This window comes from Balaenoptera borealis, assembly GCF_965194805.1.
Source record: "Balaenoptera borealis genome assembly, chromosome: 14".
In the NCBI taxonomy this organism is placed as follows: domain Eukaryota; kingdom Metazoa; phylum Chordata; class Mammalia; order Artiodactyla; family Balaenopteridae; genus Balaenoptera; species Balaenoptera borealis.
Window position 1 is genome coordinate 32,573,639 of NC_138875.1, and position 9,344 is coordinate 32,582,982.

General features: G+C 41.3%; 1 pseudogene across 1 annotated transcript; it reads right to left on the reverse strand.

Annotated features, from left to right (window-relative positions):
• Positions 1–408: 408 nt before the first annotated feature.
• On the reverse strand, positions 409–8,949 carry LOC309610818 (elongation factor 1-gamma pseudogene; annotated as a pseudogene). The gene has a single exon. The product of its transcript is annotated as an elongation factor 1-gamma pseudogene (transcript).
• Between the last annotated feature and the right edge of the window lie 395 nt (positions 8,950–9,344).

Here is a 9,344-nt window from a genome sequence, read left to right on the forward strand (position 1 = left end):
TTTGTCTGGCTCTGAGTCCGTATTTGGTTTATCTCAGCGTCCTCCTCTGTGTGTGTATGCATCTCTTAGCCAAGATGGATTCTAGTAAAGAGAACTATGGGGTAGGTTGACATTACCTACTATGGGATGGCATGCCCTCCCTTTTTGACCTCTGAGGAGTCTTTTTGCACATGTGTAGTTGAGAAAGTCTCCTTGACCTCAAGAATGAGAAATATGTGGTCTCTTTATCTTTTATCTGGGCAGGGCTCAGCTCCTCCTTGCTCCTGGTTTTATCTTTATCTTGGACTATCTGTCCACAGGAGATAAACTCCAGCTGCTCAGCCTAGGGCCCATCTATCTCTTGACTCAATTCTGGGTAGTGAGAGACCAGAATTAAATTGCAGGTCACCAAACTGGGATCGGAGAATTGTTGTCAGAGCATTATTGGTGTTGATTTTTTCAAATAAATAACGAATGTACCAAATATCCCCCTCACTCAGTGGCCTCCGGGGGTTTCACCTCATGCTATTGGATCCCTCTGTTACCTCCACTTATGGTCTCTGATTCTGGAAAGCATGATCAGTGCATCTTTTAGAAATAAATGATTCTTGTATAGGCTTGTTATAATTATAGATTGATAATTAATTATAGTTTTAGAATGTCCCTTTTGCTAAAAATGACTAACACTATATTGGTAGAAATACCTGAAAATCTGTTCTTTCTTGAGTGTGGAATAGATAGAGAGGTGTAGAAGGAAATAAAACTAGAAAGATTGGATAGAGTTAAAAAGCACAAAGGAAGTCCAATGAGCAGTAGAGTGTTTTGGACTTTATTCAATAGAAAACAAGGAGTCTCCATGTGTTCTTAAAGGGGGCAGACATTATCTGACTTGTGATTTAAGAAGATAAATTGGGTCACCGTGTGAAGGAAAGATTTTAGAGAAGAGATAACAGAGAAGTCAGGAATCCATTGTCACAATTACCCATGTGAGAGACAATGAGGACCTAAACAGGAGCTGTCGAATCAGCACTGCCAATACACAGGACACCATGACTGTCTGGATGTGGGGAAGGGAACAGAATCTAAAATGATGCTTTTTTTATGGAGAAGTTTAAGGATTCATGTTCATGAATACTAAAGATAGCATAAATTTGGAGAGAGCCCAAATGGAGATGGTGACTTTCTGGAGCTTTAGAGCACTTGGACATAGCAGAAACACTGCAATACGGTCAGTTTTGATGTGGATAGATGTGAAATACAGCAAAGAAGCAACAGTTGCATTTTCTATTCCAAATATTCATATATAATCTCCTGTCTCTCTGCAATTAAAACTATCTAGTAATGACATTCTATATTATGGGAGAATATTTGAATTCCCAGTGTCTTTATATGAGTACTATTTTATTTTAATGAGTGTTATTAACCTTCATTGGGTATGACTTGGGAGATGTCATATGGAGTCTTTAATGGGACTCTTCTACCTCTAGAATGTATATTTATATATATTCACCAATTATTCCTAGTTGAAACAACACATTTCATTATACAGCCTGTAGACTGGTCACTTTGTCATCTTAGAGTTAATTGGTGTCATTTTGGAAATACATATGCATAAATGTAGACACCAGGTGTGTTGACTTTTTTCCTTCTTCAGAAGTGCATGTCTTGCTAATGGACAATTTCAGGGCTAAAATTTAAAAGGGACTTTTGGTATCACCTATTTTATTATTTGATCTTTAGATAAGCTCTCTTAGATTATATTCATTTTAAGCTGGCAATATAATTTATTGTTTTTTTACTTTTATAATTTTTTTTCAGGGTTGTTAACTGACATTTATGACTGCTCTACATTGCAGGAAGGAGTAGGGCGTGTTTAGGGTTCAGGTTCCAGTGACACCCCCTTGGTTCAAAATCCTGCCTCCACCACCTAAGATGTGTGATCACAGGCAACTTGCTTAAATCTCTGAACTCCACTTCCTTGTTAGAAATTAGGGATACCCTAGAGATGATCCACAGCCAGGTTAGGGCCCACAGGCCAGTATCTGTTCCAAGGAGTCTGTACCTCTTCTTGCTGTTTGTCTGAAGTGTTGAAACTATGACTCTTGGATATGGCTGCTGCCCCACCTCACAGGGCAGCTGCAGGAAGTAGTGTTAAGTCACTGTGCATGCTGTGCTCTCACCCCATCAGCAGGTATTCTCCCCCTTCATGCAGGAAGGTCTGGAATTAGGTAGTTACAAAGCCCTGTGTCACCACCTCCTAACTACATCCAATCTTTCCCAGCTAGCCTAGAAGATGGTCATCACAGGAGAGGCAAGGCAATTTAAAAAAAAAAATCAAAACTGAGGAGAGACCTCTCTTTCTGCTCTTCTGAAGACTTCTCTCCTGCACAGGGAGGTCCTGCAGTTATAGACAACACCCTGCTTCAAGATATCTACTCCCCTTTGAAGAAGCCATCACCCACAGGCAGGGCAGGAAAGGGTTAGATGTTCAGTTTCCTTTAATGACCCCCATTCTCCCTGAAGGGCAGGTGCAGGCAGCTTGGCAATGGCAAGAGATGTTCACTTGAAGATCTTGCCCTGATTGAAGGCTTTGCCCGCATGCTGGAAGACCCCATCCCAGGAAAAGTATTCTTGAACCAGCGGCTGGGTATCCTCGCTGCTGGGATCCAGTTTCCGCCATGTGTATGACTCATAATCCACCTGCTAATCTGGACTCAGGGGGAAAGCAAGCTCCTGGCCTCGGAAGACCCAGACTCCAGAAATGGAGCTGCTATTGTTGGTTCCAAAGAGAATGACACTGGCAAAGGCATTCTTCTTCAGTTTGTCCAATCGCTGGAACATTCCATCGATGAGGTTGCAGCTTATGAATGTCTGGGTGAGCTCTTCAGGGAAGCAGTAGTCGGAGTACCACAGGGACCAGCCATTTTTATCAAAGTGCTCCCAAAAGTACGGCAGCACCACGGAGAGTGTGTCCTAGTTGGAGTACTTGCGCTTAAATTCATCCAACACAAAGGTACTCTTGGGCAGGTGAGCAAAGGGATCCTTGGCCTTCTGCTCAGCAGCCAGTGCCTGCTCACATTCATCCAGCTCCTCCTCAGTAGCAGGGGCAGCTGTCTTCTTCTCCTCTTTCTGCTCAGCCTGGGGCTTCTGCTTCTCTTCTCGAGAAGCTTTCTCTTTCCGTGGGGTGTCCTTTTTAGGCTGGCTCTCTGCAAACTTTTTAGCATCAAACTGGGCTATTTTTTCAGTTTCACCTCCCCCAAGACAGCCCAGAACTGGGGCTGGTTAATGCAGGTGAGGAGCCAGCAGTTTGTATTAGGGAAAGGCTGGCAGAAAGAAGGCTCCAGAAGCTGTTTATAAAGCCACAACAGGGTGCAGACAACTGTGATGTCAGCCAGTGTCACACATTCGCCCACCAGAAAAGTCCTTGTCTTCAAGTGAGCATCCAGCAACCCCACAATTTGCCTCACCACGTCCTTTGCATTCTCTGTGACCTGCTTGTTGTGGTGCATGATGCCCAAGGTGGGGAACACCCAGGTACTGGCTGGGGGAACTACATCGCTATCAGCAAAGCTTACCCACTGCGCCACCTGGGCTGCTGCTTCAGGAGTACTTCTCCACAACTCCTCGTTGCTCACATAGTAGGCAATGGCATTGCTCTCAAACACACAGAATCCATCGTCACCCTCAAAGGCTGGAACCTTGCCAGCAGGAAATTTACCGAGAAATTCGGGGGTGCAGTTGGTTTGGCCAAAATAGAAGTGGGGTGGTGCGGAGAGCACACGGACCTGAGCCCCGCTGTACTGAGCAGCAGTGAGGGCCTTGAAGACCCTCCAGTTTTCAGATATGTGTCCAAGGTCCCAGCCGCCATGGTGATTCTGCAGAGAAAGGGGCTAATTTGTTGTTGTATTACCATGTGATCATTTTAAGCTGGGTACCCTACAAAAGTGATGCCTAAGGCTCTTAGAGGTAAGGCTAGCATGAAGATTTTATCAATAATATGAAGATTCATTAAGTCAATTGAACTAAATTATACCATTGCTTAAACAACCCTATGATTTTTGAAGCACCCGCTCAATCTTTATTCAGCTTACTTAATACATTAAGGTTCTTTTAAAATATTTCATATACTAGCTGGAATAAAGAAAAAATTCTCTTAAAAGTTTTTTTATTTTATCTCAAGAATTAATATAAGTACGTTATTATTATGATAGATAATTCTACTTAGAACTATTATCTTCTCTTAAGTACAGTACTAACATTTCCATAAACCAGCAACAGGGAGAGCTAATATCGCTGGGATTTTTCAACCCTCATTACATGACTGGAACACATTTCTTTGGAAAAAAAACAATTCTCAGATGACTATTACCCACTGTGATAAACTATTTCTTACTCTGTCATTATTGGCATAAGAGTTAATGAAAAGCCTCTAGTTGCTTTACAAGTACAAATCATTTTTTTAATTTTATTTTTTTATGGAAGTAGAGTCAAGTTACAATGTTTCAGGTATACAGCAAAGTGATTCAGTTATATATATATAAGGTATTGAATATAGTTCCCTGTGCTATACAGTAGGTCCTTGTTGTTTACCTATTTTACATATAGTAATGTGTATCTGTTAATCCCAAATTTCAATTTTATCCCTCACCCCCTTTCCCCTTTGGTAACCATAAGTTTGTTTTCTATGTCTAGGACATTTTAAAATATTCATTCAGAAAATAGTTATTATTATTGTGTGACAGACTATGGATTAGGGACTAAGAATACAACAATAAAGACAAATGCTTGTGCCTCATGGTTTTCATTCTAGTGAAGGATAAAGTTATGTCTAAGTGGGTTTTTCCTTTCTTGGCCACACCCTTAGATACTGACATTTGAATATCTAAATTTTAGCATCTCATGTTGTTTTGTTTGCTCTATTATGCATCTCTGATTGGTTTGTGTATTTTGTCTTTAGGGAGTTGGTAACAACTTAGTGGTAAAAAGTGCAGGGTTAGGGCCTTATTGCCTAGTTCTGAGTCCTGCTCAGCTACTTTCTAGTTGTGTTATATTGAACAAGTTTTCTTTATCATTATAAGCTTCCCAGGAATAGCAGTAAGGACAACTATGCCATAGGTTTAAAAGAGACACTTGTAAAGCACTTAGCAGAGTGCCAGGCACATTCATTAACCATTATTTCTTAAGATTAACTATTAATTTTGAGGCCAAATATTTTCATTAATACATATTTTTCATATCCTATAACAATTAGAATGGTGCTGTGTTCACAGAGAGACAATAATAAATTCCCTGGAAAAAAGTAATAAGAGCAGCTTTGATAAAGAAAAGCAGGGGAGAATACACAGGCTCTAAGCAATTCCATCAGGGGAAGTGATAAATGAAGGGGAGAGGGAAGCTGAAAACAAAGGTCTCAAGGTAAAGCCATACTCCGTAGTTAGTTACTCTTACCATTTATTAATGGCCAGTCTTAAGGGGGAGGATTCAAAAGAATTTTTTTGTTTTTTTTTTAAACAATATTCTCCTCAGAATTGGAACTCCATATCTATAGTTCTCCCTTTCCCTGGAGGAAGTTAGATAAGAGAATACAGAGAAAGGGTCCTCTTTGAAAAGTCTTATCTTCCTTGAAATGAGTTTTCAGACCCAATAGCACAATGTGTTGGAGAGACAAGGGAATTGTGGCCCATTAACTGCAAAGATGTCTTCCTGCTCTGCTTTACTAAGAAGCCAGATGCCTGGGAATGACTGCTTTGGTCTCCTGACATGTCCAGAAGGTTTGATGTGTTACTGTGGGGGCCAATGATCCATTTTCTCTGTGATGACAGAGTTCTGAGCCCAGCTGTGTCAGACACAAAGAGGAGTGATTCTTTCCTTCGTATGTTGGGGCTCTCACCTAGTGTGAGAAAACTAGATGGGGTTGTAACTTTGGGGAGATGTGACAATGATAGGATAGCCCTGGTTGCTGGGTCTGAGTTATGCATAATTCTTGCAGTCAGCAAGATCCTCAGCCAAGAACAGAGAATCCTTTTCGTACCGAGTTTCTCTTTTCTTCACACTCTTCTCTTTAGAGAATTCTGAGTTGCATTGGGCTGATGGAGATTTTGCTGTTTATCACATCAGACAGCCTTCTCTCTAGACACAATTCTCCTGGGAGTTTCACTGATTTTAGATGAAAGTCTACATGTGCCACATCCAAATTGGGGCTGAAGAATTTAGAAATGTAATCAGGAGTCATCACTATTTGGAAAATGTCTTTGTCCTTGCTTGTTAGTTTAGCTTTTGCTGTAGGTTTTCTCAGTCTGGAGCTGGTCCAAGCAAACATGCTTTTACTAGCACCCTTCATGGCAAGCTGAGATGCTGTTGACAGTATGATTTCAATCTGAGAGTAGATAGAGTCCCAGACTGTGAGCTGATTGAAATCTCTCTCCTCAAGTACTGGAGGGGAACTCATCTTTTATTAAACCAGACAGCACCCATTATGTCATGTCCTGGTAAGGTGTCATTGGCATGGCAATAGGAGACAAATAGCCTGCTACACCTCAGCTCAAATTCACCCAGTGATTCATGAAGCACCATTACATTAAGGCAACTCAAAGTGGCTCATATAAAAAATTATTCTTAAATCTCACCTATCTGAATGCAAATTTGGAAAAGCAAATGGAGTAATATAAAATAATTCAGTAAATTTATCATGAAAAATGCATTTATACCAATGTGTAAAGTTTGCTGCTAAAATATGAACGAGATGGTAAAATAAAAAACAGAAGGTTTGTTAATGTATCAAACAGGTACAAAAGGATTTAGATATGGATGGGGGGCTCTGTGTGTAATTTACAGTGTCTTTTTATTGATGACATTTGTTTGTTCATGTTTAGAGCAAAGCCTTTTTCATTTCCAGAAGCAGCTTGAAAATGACAAATGGTATTTGTAAAAGGGTAAGGAACAGATATTTTTATAGGGCGAGGGAACAAACTGATGTATAGTTTATACATATATAATGCTTGATAAGACATGAATCTGTCACTTTATATTAAGTACATCCTAGTGATCTAGTAACATGTTAATTCGCCTGGAAGAATTAAAAAACAGAACCCCCGACCTGCAGGTACATACCCTGTAAACACATTTTCTTGAAAAAATGCCATAGAGGAAGAGCAGTATAAATTAAAACACTTAGCTATATATCATTCAAATTATATTTGTGATTCTTAGAAGTATGGAGTGTAGTAATTTAGGAAACTGTGGATAATCTAAAATGAGGGATTATTTTTAGGAGAAATAGGGGAAGAGGGCATGGAGTGTAACATGGGGGCTAGGGTAACACCGTGGCTCATGTGCAGCTGTCAGTTTGGGCCACTAATGAGAGAGATAGGAAGTAAGGGGGTGGGAATGGAGACCTAGAGAGAGCTTGAAAGATTAAAAGAGACACATAAAATACATGTGCCAGCCAATCAGGAGACATCATTGCACTGAGAATAAAACTGCAGGCACTGATTAAGTCAAAGGCTCCACACTGCCTTTCCATGCATTGATGAATCTTGCACTCGGGTTTACAAGACGAAAGCTTTCTCTTTAGAGCATTTGCTACTTTGCACTTCCCAGGATGCTTGAAATCTTGCCTAGTCATCACTAATCATTCACTCATCACTTGCTGTATTCAGATGTCCCAGATCCTGATGCTCTATCAACCTATCTGATTTCCAAAAGACTACAGATCTATTGGAGCATTTGAAGTTGGGCTTCAATGGGGCTTCTGATCATGTCTTCATTCCTCCCTCCTCAACAAACAAAATTAGGCTTGGAAGAACTCCCTTTGCTTTTCATTCATTTGCATGTTAATAAAACAAAACCAAACCAATAGAGTATGGATCTATCATTTTGATCTGCTTGTATCCCAGGGAGCTTTGTTAAACTACTTTTATCACTCACTATTGGAAGCAGTCAATTGAGTGAGGAACAATCTCTGCAGCCTGCTACTGATCTTGCTAACACGGGGGTAGGTGTAGTTAGTGGAAAGATAAATGGCTATAGATGCAGAAGATTCCACTGTATTCATACCCTGGATCTGCCTGAGGGCAACTTTTTTGGGGGTCTGACTCCTGTTATCAGGGTGAAATAAAACAACCTCTATAAAATATGTTGTAGTAACAAAAGGCTAAACATTCATTTATTAATAAATAAAATTATATTTTCAGGCAAATACACAATGAAATGTCTCCCTATGATTCATGCTTAGCTTTGGGGATACCACGGTAAAAGGGATTGATATGGTTCTCCTTCTCATGGAGTTCCCAACCTAGTAAATTAGGGGTTTGGAGGATGAGAAAAATGTCAGTGAACTAGGAAGAAAGAGGAGGAACATGAGAGACGCTAGGCTAAAAATCATACGATTATGTACCTTAACTAAACTGTAGACATAATTTCCTATACATGAAATAAAATGCAGCAAGACCTGAATTTTCTTGTTCATGATCTATTTCCTTTTCCCTATTACCAACCCTGATCATAACATACAAGATCTGCTGAAATTCTGGCACTATCTGTTCCTTGTAATGTTCCAGGCTAGATAAATGTACCACCCTTAGAAACTCCAATTTGTTCTTCTGGCAACACAGGAATCTTCTTAGGTTGTTGAATCAGAAAAAAAAAATTAGTTGCAGAGACTAGCAGGGAACAAAGAAACAGAGAAGGAATTAAGGCAAAAAAAAAAAGAAAAGAAAGAAAGAAAAGAAAAGAAAAAATGAAAAAAAAAAGACAAGGGGGGAGGAGAGAAGATGGCGGAAGAGTAAGACGCGGAGATCACCTTCCTTCCCACAGATACAGTAGAAATACATCTACACGTGGAGCTGCTCCTACAGAACACCCACTGAACGCTGGCAGAAAACGTAAGACCTCCCAAAAGGCAAGAAACTCCCCCCGTACTTGGGTAGGGCAAAAGAAAAAAAAAGAAATAACAGAGACAAAAGAATAGGGACGGCACCTGCACCAGTGGGAGGGAGCTGTGAAGGAGGAAAGATTTCCACGCAATAGGAAGCCCCTTCGCGGGCAGAGACTGCGGGTGGCAGAGGGGGGAAGCTTCGGAGCCACGGAGGAGAGCGCAGCCACAGGGGTGTGGAGGGCAAAGCGGAGAGATTCCCGCACTTCCCGCACGGAGGCTCGGCGCTGACCAGCACTCACCAGCCCAAGAGGCTTGTCTGCAACCCCGCCGGGGCGGGCGGGGCTGGGAGCGGAGGCTCGAGCTTCGGTCGGATCGCAGGGAGAGGACTGGGGTTGGCAGCGTGAACACAGCCTGAAGGGGTTAGCGCACCACAGCTGGCTGGGAGGGAGACCGGGAAAAAGTCTGCAGCTGCCGAAGAGGCAAGAGACTT